This window comes from Mauremys mutica, chromosome 14 (genome assembly GCF_020497125.1).
Source record: "Mauremys mutica isolate MM-2020 ecotype Southern chromosome 14, ASM2049712v1, whole genome shotgun sequence".
Classification (NCBI taxonomy): domain Eukaryota; kingdom Metazoa; phylum Chordata; order Testudines; family Geoemydidae; genus Mauremys; species Mauremys mutica.
In genome coordinates this window covers 8,137,818-8,154,468 of record NC_059085.1, presented here as the reverse complement: position 1 = coordinate 8,154,468, position 16,651 = coordinate 8,137,818, and the positions used below count along the sequence as shown (strand labels likewise).

At 44.8% G+C, this 16,651-nt stretch overlaps 1 protein-coding gene across 9 annotated transcripts in view; it reads right to left on the bottom strand.

Annotated features, from left to right (window-relative positions):
- CNOT1 (CCR4-NOT transcription complex subunit 1) overlaps positions 1-11,207 on the bottom strand; it is a 105,760-nt gene extending 94,553 nt beyond the window's left edge. For all 9 annotated transcript variants that reach the window (XM_044986940.1, XM_044986944.1, XM_044986942.1 and 6 more), the window contains exon 1: positions 11,066-11,207. The gene's annotated coding sequence lies outside the window, so the exon portion shown is untranslated. The remainder of the gene's footprint in view (positions 1-11,065) is intronic.
- Between the last annotated feature and the right edge of the window lie 5,444 nt (positions 11,208-16,651).

Sequence of the window (16,651 nt, the reverse complement as noted above, 5' to 3'; positions counted from 1 at the left end):
TTCAACTTCCAGAATCCTAAGAGACTTTCAACTTCTAAAAGTGCCAGTTAACTGTACTGCAGAGGGAAAAATTTCAGACATTTAACATGTCTAACTAAAAGATTAGAGAAGTCCCTTTAGTTTTACAGTGGGCATTTGACAAGAGTATAATCTATTTACGCTATTTGGGGGTCTTTCATTCAGCAAAGGAACAAAAGGTGACTTAAGACCACAAAGACCATCAGCAGATATGTACTTTAAAAAGGTAGTTTAAAAAAAAAAATTACTAGAATACCACTTTAAAAAAAAAAAAAGTCTTTCAATGACTAGTTTTCTTGTACAAGTCAAATGTATATTCTTCAAAAGTTCTCACTGCACACAGAGGCAGCTTACTGGCCCCACAACTGTACAGCTTGAGAAGTTTCATACTAACCTAGTAGATATATAGCAGATAGGGAATGGCCAGCAGCAAGGTCCAGCACAGTGCCATGTTAAGAAGTCGAGCTCATCAGCAAGATGCCAGTAAGAATTGATCACCCTCCCTTTACAAGAATACTTGGATTCCACAGTGATTGCTATGGTAAGGTCTAGGAACAGCACTCTACCTAGATTTTTGCTCATGCGTTCTATTTTTGGGTAGCTAGTACCAAACCAAAACCTGAAAGATCCTCCTGTGGAAAGTGAGAAGGAACTCTTCCTCAGGCCAAGGGTCACCACTACACCACCCAAAACCCAGTTTGTATTTTTGGGCCCTCTAACCACATGGCTCCAGCAATGAGTTCTGTTGCTGACAGCTTTCCAAAGAGCAACCTATGAGGTGACATGGTTCTTGCTTTCATCACCTACTATGCAGTATCCTGTGGACAACAGTGAAACTGACCACAGCTTTGTTAGCTTCCCTCTGCTTAGAAAAGCTAGCAGCAACACAAGGAATAGGAAAACAAGGGCTTAATTTATGAGGAAGTTGATAACTTAACCCCTTCCCAACATCTCACTCACCAGTACAAGCATTCCTGCTTGCAAGTCTTGAGCAGCAGCCTCTGACAGTACCATATAGTAATCAAACTCAGGATCTCAAATTTGGCTTTCATTTTAAAGTCAGCAGGATTTGAAAATGCCTGAGGTGATACTGTGGCTCAAGGATGAAATACAGTACTAATGGCCCACACAGTTCTAGGAAGGAGCCTCATCTCAATGCTCTAAACATATCAAGATATAAAGCATGTGTAAGGAAGGGTGGATTATATTTTTGTTACAAGCTTTTGTGCTTATTCCCATTACAAGCCACAGTACAGAGAACTTTAAGACAACTATGTCAACTGAGAAAATACCTTGTAAACCCTTCATCATTATACCTTTATAAAGGACAATGACAGTTGATAAGATTAGGAAAATTAATGCAGTGCTTAGGAAAGAGCCTACACACAAGTTGACATGTCTTGCACCTTCACTGAATGATTACACTTGGGTGCGTTTGAGTAGTAGTGAGTTCCAGGGGAAAATAAGTAGATATTTTAGACAAGTACATTCTTGAGACAAGGTAGGTGAGCTACTACCTTTCACTGGACCAAATTCTGTAGATGGAAGCTTTAGAGATGCACAGAACTCTTCTTTGGGGGAAGAAAGCAGTGTCTGAACTAAATACAAGTTGGGACAGATTGGTAAGCAGAAGAGGTAAAGCGTATTGGAAGCCATCACTTGAAATAAAATGGGCAATTGGGGGTCAAACTGTTACGCATAAAGGATTTGAAGTGGGCGATTAAGGGTAGCAGATAGTGCAGATATGTTACAAGTTGTAACAAGCTACGCATAAGATTAGTGTCCCTGTCAAGTCCATAGCTTTTGGTGTCTAGCAGAGTTATGAACTGAAGTTGCCAGGCTTGCCTTTTGAAGGTGCTGTACAGGTTTCCTTTGAGGGCGAGTACTGAAAAATCAGATATGGGAGTTATCACATTGTGGTATCGCATTATTTGCCCACAGGTGATACTGTTTTTTTCTTTTATCATATTTCTGTGCAAGCTCCTTTGAGAGCATAATGATGGTCTGATTTCACCCACACAGTTACTGGGGATTTGATGCCCTGGATGAGGCATACCACATGTTGTGATAAGCATATGATACCCTCCCCACACGTTTCAAGATTCATGGTTCCTACACATTCTTATCACAACATGTGGTATAGCTCATCCAGAGCATCAAATGCCCCAACAACTATGTGGATTACATAAGACAATCACCACTACACTCTCCTCCGATCCACACAAGACCTGATCCAAGATTAGTGTTGCTTTCAACCTGGGCTGTACACAAACACCCAAAAGGCTTTCACTTGGGCTGGTATCCAACCACTTTGCAATGAGGACCAGAGGATAAGCCACCCAAGTGCTGATAGCCCTCCAATGCCTTCCCACCATCCCACCCACTCCCCATGTGCCCAGCAGGACAAACTCTTCCACAATTCACTAGACTGTCTCAGCTTACTACAGCACAAAGAGCCATTGTGACATGCCCACAGAAGTCCTGACATGCAGATGAGCAACGCAGCACCAGGACACAGTAACTCAAGTATGGCCTAGCTTGTCTAGGTGTGAGCAGCCAACTTCAATGATAGTCACGTATGTTAACTCAGCAGGGAAGACATACCCTGAGAAGTCCATCACTTTACTCAGCAAGAAAGAATGTTTTCATTATGTCAACCAGTTATGGTATGTATCCAGTAACTTTTCACACTTGAAAGACTTCAAAGTGTCAGTTCAGGCAACAGATTAAAAAATTTTATTAAAGTGAATGTTTGAAATGAAATACACAAGTTGAGAGGGAAGGTACTGTACATCTGGGGTCATGCTTGGGTTATGGGGGTTACAGATATCGTTTGCAAGGATGAAAAGATACATATCGCATAACTGGCAAAGACCCAGATTGGGGTGCAAGGGTTTTTTAAAGTGTCAGTGGATAAGTGGGCTCGGGTACGCCACCCATGGAATGAATAAGGAGTCCACGTCAGTATCGGTGTAGCAGATAAGCACATGGGTGGGGTGCATCCCTTGGTCCGTCGGGGAAGGAGGTGGGTTATTTCCCTGGTCGGCGGTCTCAGTTATTCGTATTAAGCTTGATCCTAGTCAACTACAGACAAGTTCTCCAAAAGCCATTTTAACTAATCAAGAGTGCCTTATCTTCTAAAGAAGGAAAAATTCAGTAAGAGTCCCTGGTCTTAAGTAATGCATGTGGAAAGCTGCCTTTTCCTCACCACCACTCCAAAGAAGTCTCAATAGTTTAAAATTTCTGTAGCCCAGATATGACCTACTTGGCCTATTCTACAAATTAGACTAACACAGTTTAAGTGATCATATACCAAAGTGAAGAATCTTCACAGGGCAGAAAAAAAAAGTCAGATTTGTGGATTGTAAAATTCATGTTAGATTGTGTATGACAATTTTTAAACTATGAAGCTGAAAGCTTTATGGCAACTGAACAACAAGGCATTAGAAGTCACAGTTGATGCAGATGATGTTTTGGAATTTCCTCATTAGCAGTCTTCTTACAAGTCTGTTAAACATGGAAGTTTCAGAACATTATGAAGAATGGACTTCTAGAATACTGCATTGGTTTAGCTAGTCATCAAGAGGGACAAAGTGGTTTTTATTCAGCTGTAATGTTTAAAACAAGACTGGCTAGAATTTAACAGGCAAAAAAAGCCATTCTCCTTGAATGTTACATTGCAAAACTCAGTGACCCAATAGGACAATCAGACTGCAATCCTTCACCTACAGTAACTAAAATAATCCCAGATGCACTATATCTTGAAGTAGACACAAGCAAGGTGAACAGGCTCAGGAGACATTTTGATACAAGCCAATTTTATCAGCATATTTAAAGTTTGAGCCCTGCAAATCTGCAGACCATGTTTGCAGATGGGATGCAGATACAAATTTCATATCCATGCAGGGTTCTATAAAGATATAGGTTCCTATGTTACAAGGGGCACTACCTTCATATAACAGATTCAGCCCTTCAGTCATCCTTTAAATTATTACCTTAATCTGTATTAGCACTTACCTATACTCACACACAAAGTATATAATTTTATTTCAAGTGGTACAGAATACCCACTTTAGTCTGTTTATAAGTCTTGCATGGAATCATTTCACTGTCTAAAGAGAATGACGAGTATATCGTAAGGATCTCCTATAGCAGGTAACGTTTCAGTTGGTAATCTATGCAACTTCAGAAGTGCCTCTAATATTGTGGAATTCAGGTGGGCTATAAATACAAGAATAAAATTCTAGGCAAGAATCCAATAGTTTAGCAGTGAGAGCTAAAACTTCATTCTCCACAGAAAGTAGTTAGTATTCAGTATTGAAGTGATTTTGCTATTCTATAAATCCAGTAAATTGAAATGCACTATCAGTTACTTTGTGACACTTCAGCTGCATACAGTAAAGGCATGTGGCAGTTCACTCGTGTGTGTGTTCTACCATTCAGGAGGGTAAAGTGAAAATGCTTCTAAAGTGCTTTGAAATACTTCAAAACAAGAGACACTCTACAAAAGAGGTCTTGAAAAATTCCTAAAAAATTCAAATGAGCCATTTTAAGGTGTCAGACATGCATTTCCACTGGGTTTCAAAAGCCTTAGTCAACCAACACCTAACCTCCAACTTGGATGTTATCATTTTATCAGAGCCAAAAAATGTGAGGCCATTACAGGAATACAAGTTCTATAAGATACTACATAAGGAAACAGTGAAGACCAAAATTACTGAACTCGTTTCTGGTGGAATATTTTCATCTTGTCCTCCCATCAAAGCCATATATAAGTAGAGTTTAGGAAGCATTCTGCTAGTGCCTCAAAAGACTCAGTTAGGGAAGAAACTGGAGGTGTGCGTCAAAGCTAATTTAGACTACAAGATAGTTACTGCTTAAACATTTATGGCAAGAGAAAACTCACTGCATAAGCCACATGGATGACAATTTAATTACATTACTGGGAAATTTTACTCATTCTTTCCAATATAGTAGGGTGGATAAAAATCAATGATTAAAAAAAGTTTTGATAAAATGCTTTTTGAGGAAAAACCCAACTAAAGATAGTTTTAATTAAGATACATTATAGCTCAAAGAGATCTCATCATGGAACAAGGATTACAAATTCTAATTCTATAGTACGAGACAATATATTCATGTAATGTTTAAGAAAAAAGTGTTGTAAATGAGTTCCAACAGTTCATGGATTAGGGAACCAATCTTATGGGGTTCCAGGGGCTTCTGCATAGATTTAGGTTAATCCATCTATCAACCCAATGGGACTCAGTGCTCAGTCTAGAAGATACCACCAGAGATGCTTAGTTTTGCAGTTCTCAGACTGTGGATTTGTGTCTCCAGAGAACATGTTTGTTAACAGGAAAAATGTTTTTAAATAAATATATAGAGGTGAGAAATAACAGACCTCAACCCAACTGTCCCTCTGCAAATTTGTGTACAGAGTCAATCCCTTACCTCTCTCTAAAAGTGCAAAGTTTCAAAAAGTTCAATGAATAGCAGATTGTTGGGGGCGGAAAAGATCTGGACAAGGAGAAGTCTGGAGCTAAATGTGAGAAGGGAGGGACAGGCAGTAGAAACAAAAGTGAAACTGAGCAGCATATTCCAGAAGTCTTGAGGTCTTTCTGAGTGTAGCCTTCATTGATGTGAAATCTACCATACCATTCTCTCACTAGAAGGGAAAACCTATAAGGGCAGCAGTCCATAAAAGAGACCCAGTTCGTGAATAAGAACCATTCAAGAAATGTTTGCTGATGATGTTTTAAAGAAAGTCACACCAGTGAACTGGTGGAAGTCACTTAAGCACCTGGATTCAGAGACTGTTGAAGTGATAATCTCACTTTTAACAGCAGTAGCTTCTTCTGCCAGTGTAGAAAGAATATTTTCTTCCTTTGGACTAATTCATTCCAAACTGAGAAATTGTTTGGGACCTGAAAAAGCAGGAAAGCTTGTTTTTCTTTTCCAGATTATGAACAAACAGGAAAATGAAGGTGAAGATGACTGAGTTAGCTGCAGAAGCCAATATTTTGCGTTTCTCATGTTGACCTGGCTGACCATTGATTTAATTTTTGTTTTTATATATTTCATTTAACTATTTGAGTTAAAAAACAAACAATTTTAACAAAAACAAACCTGATTTTAAAAACTTGAATGTTTAACTAAATTCAAAAATTCATATGCTTGTTTTGTTAAAATACTATGTTTGCTGTTGCAGAAAAAATCCAGAATAGATAACGTTGTTGTTTTAGTTAAATAAAACAATTTAAATGTCTGTCTGGTGATGTTCTTCCCCTAATACAGAATGGCAAGAAAATCCTCCAAATATTAATGATCAACCTGTTGAACTGGAGATAGTTCACCTCCCAATGATTTCATAAACATCTACTTCAATTACCTTGGGTAAATGAAATAACCAAACTATCATTCATTTTCTGATTATAGCTGTAAAATCAATCTGAAAAGAGTTCAAAATAAATCACTTTAAAAATGTATAGGGTGTATCTTCTAAAAATGACACCTACATCTGAGTTGTGAAGAATATGTATTAAGGTTATAACAACCAACAAGAATGCACTTATGTAGAAAACTATGATTAAATCACTAGTCAGGAAGACTCGATTTTAAACACCCTGGAACAAGCTTAATATTTTGTCTAGTAATTCTCACTAGAACTCCAAACAGCTTTTCTCCAAGTAGAGTTTACATTTACTTTAGAGAATAATTTGTAGAAAGCAGTTTGTTAACTCAACTGACATAGCAGTACTCAACTAAATGTTTCATTAGATATTCAACAAGATTTGGCATCCCTCCCTTATTTTAAGGTTATCAACTCCATTTAGTCAATATGATTTCAGTAGTCAACATGTAGCCCCACTCTTACATTTCAGCCACAAACTTTCCTAAATACACTGTCTTGCAATTGTGTGCTACAGGGCATTATAACTAGTTAAAAATACCAGTTTCCAGCCACTTTTGCATTGTGAGTGTTGAATGCTGGTAAGTACACTGGGGAACAAAAGTACCACCTTTTGCTAGTGTCACAAATCAAGAATGTGAACAACATTTAGGTAGTGTATATACTGTACAGCAGTGGTCTTCAATCTGTTTATGCACAAGATCACTTTTTGAATTTAAGTGCAACCCAGGATCTACCCTGACACTTCCGAGGTCCCGTCCCACTCACTCCATCCTCCCTCCCTCTCCCCACCCACACTCACTTCCAGCAGGCTGAGGTTAGGGGGTTGGGGCCAAGGGGTTCAGAGTGTGGGAGGATGCTCTGGGCTGAGCCTGGGGCAGGGGGTTGGGGTGCAAGCTCTGGGACGGTGTTTTGGTGCAGGTTGGGGCTCCAGGCTGGGGCAAAGTATTTGGGTACAGGAAGGGGTATGGGGTGCTGACTCTGGGAGGGGGTGCTGACTCAGGGCTGGGGTGCAGGCTCTCACCAGGCAGCACTTACCTCAGGCGGCTCCAGGTTGGCAGCATAGCGGGGCTAAGACAGGCTCCCTGCCTACCACAGCCCCACACCATTCCCGGAAGCAGACAGCATGCCTCTGCAGCCCCTGGGGAGGGGGACCGTGGCACTGCCCCCAGAGCTCCCATTAGACACAGATTCCCTGTTCCCAGACAATGGGAGCTGCAGGGGTGGTGCTTGCACACAGAGCAGCATGGAGATCCCTGCCCCTTCCCCCTCCGAGTCATGCCGGCCGCTTTCGGGGGCGACGCAGTGCCAGGGCAGGCAAGGAGCCTGCCTTAGCCCCGCTGGACTTTTAGCGGCCAGAGATCACGATCGACTGTCAGAGGCGCCAGGATCAACCAGTCGATCGCAATCTACCGGTTGGTGACCACTGCTGTAGAGCAACCAGGATACACATTTATATCCTATTTGCCTCCAATTTAACAATGCAGTTTGAAGTTCTCCCTAGTCAATGTAGTTAAGTTTACAATATATAGGACCTACCTTCACTGACCAGTGAAGACTGATTAGAACTCATTTTTTTCTACTAAAAAAAGTGTTTAAAACTATTGATAAGTGTTACATGCCAGAGCCTTAAAGGAGAACTGGAATGATTAATTATAATACACAATTTAGTTAATAAGTAACACTAAGAGAAAACAAACTGAATCTTGCTAGAACACAGGAATACTCTACTCAAACTACACTTCTCATTTATGGAATTCCCTGCACTTTGGTTTATTGATGGGCATTCACTAGAGTACAAGGTTTTGATTATTTTTCCTCAGTAACAGTAGTTATAAAATCCCCGTTCTACTCCCTTCAGAAGAGTCCATCCATATAGCTAAAACGTGGCCAACCCAGCATCTCATTTCTATCAACTCCAGATATTAAATACAATTTTAAAGTAAATACTGACTAGAAGAATGGACAGAAATAAGTCTCTCTAGGGAGAAGGATGGGGGAGACTCAAGACTGGGGTTGTCTGGCAACAGGATGAGGGTCAAAAATTTAGACAACCATATTTATAGGGATATGGAGTGGAGGACAATACTGAACCAAGATGCAGGAGTGGGACGGAAAGCACATTTCTGCACAGCCATCAAAGGCTGCTTCCTGTTTACAAGGCAATTACCTCGTCCAGGCTAATTTTGCCTTCATTTTATTCAATCCAAGGTATAGTTACCTTGGAAACAGGAAGCCTTCTGAAGTTACTTCTATGTATCAAGAATGAACTATCGTACACTTCTCTTTAGAAATACCTGTATTTGACTACCGGCTTAATGATTTGACAGCTGCTGTTGTCTTTTCATGCTTTCCACCACAGAGTCCTTGAAGCTGAACTCAGAAAGCATCTGCATTATCTGATCACATGACAAAACTGGAGACTTCTAAACTTTAAGGTGCTTGTTCCATGTACTAAGTCTATATTTGTCTGTCACAGTATCACCTTTTATTTGTTCATTATATTTAAGGCCCTTGCACATCACCTCACTCCTTTTGAAGTCATATGCACTGAACAAAATCTTTTGAAATTTGTTAAAGTTAGCTGGCAGTCACCGTTTAGTTTCAAGACCTAGGAAGGGGAGGCTATTACGCAAGCAATGAATGCCCATTTCAAGAGAGCTATTTTTAAAAAACAGTTTACACTAAGTTACTACAATTACACGAAGTTTTCTAGTTTTGAACTAAAACATTAGGACTAAGCAACTGCTCATCACTCAAGTTAACTGGATGATAGCATTTACAAATATTTCTTCCTTGCTAAAGAATAGCACAGCCACTTCTGGTATGCTGAAATAATTCATAATTAAAGACCATGTCTTCATAGTACTTACTGTATGACTATGTACTCCATTTTTATGCCTTTACTTTTCATCAGTCAAGATAACATAACCCTGTCTTGTAAAGGTTGGGATTTTCAAAACCTCCTTTTGCTTGGCTTTTCAAGAATCCATGTCAGGTCAGGCCTACCAACAGTGAACAGGCTCTTTAAGTTAACCAGCAGCCTACACCATCTTTTCTGTTTGCAAAACCCAAACAATTTTGCCTTTCAAGAGATCTTCAAAGTTTTACTGTGACCGAGCAAGTCTACACAGCAGAAGCAAGGGGGAAAATGCTACAGATTCTGGCCTCAATTTAGAATGACCAACGGTTTATTTTAATTCTAACTTAATTTGCCCAAGAAAAACTTTTCTAAAGCCAGAACTGCACTTTAGATATTGTGACATATTTAAGATATTCAAGGCTTTCATTCTACTTCACATTAGGGCAGTGGTGCTCAACCTATGAATTATTGTGGCCAGCATATGAAGCTCTCTATGCTTTATGTGGATCACATCCACACAATATATACACACTACACCTCTACCCTGATGTAACGCTGTCCTCGGGAGCCAAAAAAAAATCTTACCACGTTATAGGTGAAACCGCATTCCCGAACTTGCTTTGATCCACCACAGTACGCAGCCCCGTCCCCGAGCACTGCTTTACCGTGTTCTAGCCGGTCATGTTATATCGGGGTAGAGGTGTACTTGTATGGCCCTGAGGATGCACATGGACCACAGCTGCGTGCTGACTGGGCCACAAGCAGCCCACAGGTTGAGAACCAGTGCACTAAGCTATAAACAAGCACCATTTGCGTATTTCAAGTGTGTTTAAGTGAGGAGAAGGTCCTTGATAAAGCTGCTTTTTAATAGGGCACTTACCATATGAGGCAAGTGACAACAAAATAATTCATGTTTTGAGTTGCAACTGAGTAACCAGCTAGTTTTATTTCTGTATTTAGCCAACATCACAAGTAGTCTACCAAGAAGAGAACAAATGTAATTGCTGGCTGGAATCGATCAGTGAGGGACAGGTATTCAAAGACCCGGTCCAACCCACTTCAAACCCAGTAACTCATGGGGATCCAAAAGGAGCCCAAGGGGATGTGGTGGCCTAAATCCATCCCTCCCTCACCCAACAGGGAAGAGGCAGGTTGTCCTAGGCTCCCTCCTAGAAAGCCCCTTAACCCTGGTGTCTCAAAGAACCGTACCCCAGGAGGAAGGATAAGTTTCTGACAACCCCCACGGAAGATTGGGGAGCTGGAGTCCAGCCGCTCCCCTCCTCCCGAGAGCCCCAGCCCGCGCCCCTGAAGCCAGGGCGACTGGCCCAGCACAGATCGCCCAGCCCTGCACACTGTCGACCCCCGGAAACGGCTGGGCCTCGGGGGCCTCCACTCGGGCTCCCCCTGGTGGGAGCCTCCGGCCGGGCTTACGGGCCGCACCACCCCAAGCCCACCCACCGCTCCCGCTTCCCCCTCAGGACGGGGGCCGGGCTTTCCTGCTCCCGACGTGCGGGGTGCCCCCTCTACAGGCCCGGGCTCCCGACCCCCCAAATTCCGAGTCACGTCCCAGACTGGGCCCCGAGCGCCTCAGCACCGCCCCGAGCCCCCCGCAAGCCTGGGGCTACCCCAAGCCTCATCCTTCCGGTCGGTTCCTGCTCGCCCGGGCTCCAGGCCCCACATACCCTAGGCCCAGGGCTGTGCCCGGCCCCAGGCCTCAGTACCCGCGGCCTGCTCCCAGGTGTCCAGCCCAGGGCCCCCGTCGCGGCTCTCACCTCAGACGGCAGGGCTGGGAATCGCGGGGCCAGAGCAGGCGCCTCGTTCAGCCTCTTGCGCTTTTATCCTCTCTCAGCTTCTCGGCTCCGCTGGTTTCAATACAAAATGGCGGACGGGGTCGCGCGCTCACGTCGCGGCCTTTCCCCTCCCCAGTCCCCTCGCAGCACGCCAGGCGCAGGGCGGGGCCGCGGCCCTCCCCCCCCGCGTACGCGGATTCCAGCCAATCACAATCCAGGCAGACAGCACAGGCGCCTGCGCTCGTGGAATCCGCCCAATCAGCGACTGGGGTTTACGGGGGGAAGAAATGGAAGCGCTGAGTTTCTGCCCCGAAGCAAGGGCTTGACGCTGATTGGTTAATGGGATGGAGGCCTTCCTCCCTCCCATCCGCAAATCAAAGGTCAGGACTCTTGCGCCTAGGAGATGTGGCCAATCAGCGTTCGGTGAAGGCAGCTGCGCTCACAGGCTCCGGCCAATGGAAGAGGAGCGCGGCTGCGCGAAGAGGAAGGGGAAGTAAAGGAGGCCGCAAAGGGCGAGAGCGGAGTCATTGGGGAAGAGGAGCGGCTGGAAAGGGAAGGGACCGCCCAGCCCCAACTTGAGGAACAACATCTCCTGCCCGATACCCCCGTCAGGTGCTACCTAATGGTGCAGTCCCCGCGCCTCCTTAAGGCTCTGTTTCATGGTGTAAGTGTAAGTGCGCCCAATGGTAAAGGGAGAATTCCCCCCCCAGCTGCGACACAATGGTACAGTCCAGCCCACACCCCTTTTCTGTCCCCACACATGCGCGCTCTCCTCGCCCCCCTCCGTTCCATAGTGGTAGGGCTCAGTTGCATTTTTCCTCTTCATACCCCCGTGAGGTGTTATGCAATGGTACAGTCCACCTGGCTCCAGCCCCCCCCGTGTCACATGACGCCCCAGCCCACTCGCTCTGCACGTGGCAAAGGCCTGGTGGGCCAGGGCCGGTGCCCGCTTGGCTCAGGCAGTCGGTGTCTGGTCTGCACCACTGCAAATGAGGAGTCACTCCTGCAGGCAATGGGACTGCGCCGCCATCGAACCAGTGAGACCGGAACCGCCCGCCGCCTGGCTTAGCCCACTCACAGACACGCATGGCTTGGGCTGGAAGCTGGTTCCTCGCAGAAACAGGGCTACTCCCAGCCATCTGTGGAGCCACAACGAGGGCACAGGGCAGCCAGACAGCAAGTGTGACAAATCAGGACAGTGGTGGGGGGTAATAGGCACCTAGAGAAGAAAATGCTGAAGAAGTGGGCTGTAGCCCACAAAAGCTTATGCTCAAATAAATGTGTTAGTCTCTAAGGTGGCACAAGTGCTCCTGTGCTTTTTGTGGCTACGGACGAACACGGATGCTGCTCTGAAACCTATAAAATAGGGACATCTGGTCACCCTAGGGCAGCCCCACATCCCGGGGAGAGTCAGATGCCTGGACACGACCATGTCACATTTTTCCATTAGCGTTACGGAGATGCCAACAAGGAAAACAAAAAATAGTCCAACACGAGAGGAATGGTTCAAAAATATGGGAGGTTGTGTTTATGGAAAAATTAATGCACCAATTACATACCAAGCAAAATAGAGGACAAATTTGTTGCTATTTATTCACTACTCACATAAAGTATATTCACATCTAAAAAACCCAGCACAGTTTTGACTATTAACATTTAAGAGACATGCCCCATCTATTAAATATGTGTAATCAGAGATTTCAGTCCATTTAAAAAAAATCATTAAAAACAAGATGTCGTGGTACTCACTCTGTAATATTGTAACACCCTGTTAAGTAGATCTGATTATTATGTTACTGTCTAATGTTTCTCTGAACAAACAAAGCTCACTGTTGTGGTGATTATTGTTTTTTCTCTGTTTACTCTGCCAGCATTTGTAAACCTGTTAACATTTTTCTCAGTAAAAAAAATAGTGTAATCAAAATGCCAGCAAGGACACCCATGACATGCCATGCCTTACAAATACAGGAGAAGCTTGATATTATGAATGTCTGTCTTACAAACAACAACCAATTATATGAACCATTTTTCATGGGGAAAAAATCACATAACAAAAGTGATGTCGATGAAGAACAAGTTACTGTCCTTTCACATTCCAGTGCTTTCAGTGCATTGACAATAGCTTTGCAGTGCTTTGAAGGCTATGAAGAAGTTGATGTAGTGCAACATCCTGCATCTTGTGGACTGATCCTGCTGTAATTTTGAGATGCTCAATTTTCTGAACTTTTTGATATTCTGAACTCAAGCCCCAATTTGCTCATAAAATAGTTTACACAGCTGAAGTACGGCAGTACAAGTTAAGATAGCCGCAACTGGGCAGCTTAAATACCCACCTCCCCTGAACAGTTGCTCACCTTTACACTCCCCATTTTCAAATGCCTGGAGAAAAAATGCTGAGTTCTGCAACACAAATACAATATATATTTGGAATCAGCAATACAATAAAGTAACAGAAACGGGTGGGGGCATGCAGTGCATTGCAGTTTGAATTTCGGGCCTTTGATGGGTGCACTGAAGTTGGCAGAATCATTGAATTGAAGGGCATAAGCATGCTGAGATGAGTGTTATGATAGTAGCTGGCTAACACTTGGAGAATGGTATTGTGTTGGGTGTGAATGGCACCTTATTATTTCCTTGCTCTTTACCACAGGTATTATGAACAAATATGTTTGAGCAGTCTTGAGTCTTAATCAGGGGCAGCTCTAGGGATTTTGCCACCCCAAGCACGGCAGGCAGGCTGCCTCCGGCAGTTTGCCTGCGGAGGGTCCTCTGGTCCTGCAGCTTCGGAGGACCTCCCACAGACGTGCCTGCAGGAGGTCCGCCGAAGCCGCGGGACCAGCGGACCCTGGTCTTAATGAAAGCCGCCCCTGGTCTTAATGAAGAGGTTTTTTTGCTGGGGGGGCGGGATTTTTTACCTTTTATTTTTAAAAGGGCTGGAGATTAGTTAACTGTCTAGAGAAAGGGGTTAGCTGGGGAGTGGGGGAGCTGAATAATTCCATCTCCTTCATTTACAACTGCATGCCCCGTTGACCAAGCCTCAACTGACAGTCCAGCTTCCAACGCATGGGGCTCAAAGTTTTTATGTGAAGCAAAAGGAACTTGGCTTCCTGAAATGCTTTGAGCACCAGCTGGAGAAAGCTTGGGCGTCAGTCAAAGCCTTCCCTGCCATGGGTGTAACATTTTAAACAGAAGAGCTGTAGCTGTTTCACAGGCGTCCCAGTTTCCCTAGCCAACTCTGATCAAAGATCCTCAGCCAGCCTCTATTCCTTGCTTCACGTCCTAAGCAGGCACCTTCTGCCTGTTGTCCCTTCCACTGCCACACCTATGTTGCCCTGATTTTCTTGTTGAAAACCATATGCCTTTGTCTACACTGGGCAAGTTTTCCAAGACTTGGAATCTGTAACCCTGTTCGAATGTTTGGGAAAATGTGCCTAGTTTACTCAGGGCCTAAAGGCCTTAATTTCTACACATGTGAAGTTTTATATTTGCAAACAGTTGTGTACATAAAAATATATCCATATAAAAATACACCCATCTAAAACACGTGTCAGATTGCTCCATTGTGCCCACCCACTGTACTAAACACAGCTGAGGGTCACTCTCTTTATCATCTCTCTCTTTATGAGCAGCACTCATCCCTGGAAGTCTTGAGCCCAGTTCTTACTCGTCTCAGTAGGCACTGTGGCTTATGCTTCACGTTTCCAGCTTCATGCTGTAGTGGGTTGTAGCCCATGAAAGCTTATGCTCAAATAAATTTGAGGGCATACGGGAGCTTCCAGTTCCGCTCCCGTCACGCCGCCGAAGAAGGACCTTCTGCCGCCATGCCGTGGAAAACAGCGGCAGGCAATTGAGCAGCTCAGTGACTGCCACTGTCGCCTGCGGCATTTCAGCAGAGGGTCCTTCGGCGGCGCGATGGGAGCGGAACCGGAAGCTCCCGCGCGCCCCGTGGGGAGCGCACAAAATGCCGCCCCCCGAATTCTGCCTAGAGCGCCAGAAACCCTGGTGCTGCTCCTGACCGTAGTGCAGCGTTTCCCAAACTTTTGAAAGCGGAGTGCCCCTCTCGAATATGAAACCAGTCACCTGTCTCCTCTGCGCACCACTGCCATGTGTTAAAGGCCTACCTACATATTGAATGTCCCCCTTCCTGGTTGAGCCTTTGCACGTACCTGATTTGGGGAAATTCCAATCTCAGACTACAGCTACACTATAGCACTTGCAACTGCACCGCTTGTGGTGGAGACACCCTACGCCAACAAGAAGGCGCCACAGGCGGCGGTAGCTATGTCAGTGGGAGAAGCTCTGCCGTCTACAGCAGCGCTTAGGTTGGTGTAACTTACGTTGCTCAGGGATGTGGATTATTCATACCCCTCAGCGACAAATTATAACGAAGTAACCTGTAGTTTAGCCAAGGTCTAGATCTTCATAAGAGGATCCTTCCCAGTGCACACGGAGTGCCAGACAATCACACGGCACTCGTGTGAGTGATGTCACTGCTACTGTTCCTGGAGGTAGCTTTTGTGATTGATATTGCAGCTGCCTGCAGTAGCTCTGAGGTTTGCGATTAGTTTATGTATCATTGTGGGCCGGGTGTTGTAGGCACAGCATGGGGGAAGGGTTAGCGCAGCTCCTCCAGGAATTAAAAACAGTGGGTGGGTGGGTGGGAGGCTGGAAGGTGTGGTTAGGGCTAGTTGCTGAAATAGTAAACAACTTCAAAGAGGAACCACGCCCTGAGAAGGTTTGCATATGCTGGTTCAAACTGGGTCTTCCAGAGATCAACAGACAAACAAAGGGCTTTGGGTATTAAAAGGCTGAGTTTAAAATGGCACAAGACCTTGTGTTTGATTCAGCAAACAGACAGGACCCTCTGTCCAAGGGGCAGCCCCAACCCTTGTGGAAGGGTTGGGAAGACTTTGGCCCATGAGGGCCCCGTAAGACTGATGGGTGATCGCTGGTGAGCTTTTCGCATGAGTGTAGGAACTGGCGGTGGTTTTTAAATGTTTTCTCTGTAATGCTTTTCCCCGAAGAATACAATATGTTTTGCTTTGTGAAGGCTGGGCAGTGGCTGGCATACACTGTTGTAGCCCCTGGAGAAAGGTAAATCACAGGTGCTGGACCCTAATCTGCCCTGCTGGGGAAATCACAGTGACGTACAGAGGCGCTGCAAGCGTAAACTCCCAGTCTGGAGGGAGAGAGACATGGGTCTCCACCCAAGATAGGTGACGGCTAGGAAGTCTCAAACCTTTAAGTGGGAGCCCTCAAGGAAGTCCAGGAGGGAAGGGCAAAAATGCAGTCAGTCCTGAAACTGTGACCTAGCTGGTAGCAGAGGTGGAATCTATGGCCAGTGAAGTGCCAACAGCAGTGAAAGCAAGTGCTGCAGAAGGGCAAAGCACAGAGAAAAGTCTTGTAGTCTTTTGGGGAAAGGAAGAGTGAAGAGAGAGACAGAGGAAAGTGAGTTATGAACAGCTAGCAAAAAAGTCAGCAGTTAAGATATGCAGAGAAAGGCAGCTCAACACTGAGGAGCGCACAAAGGCCCAGCTAGCCAACCTGCCGTACTCTGAGGACCGGGAA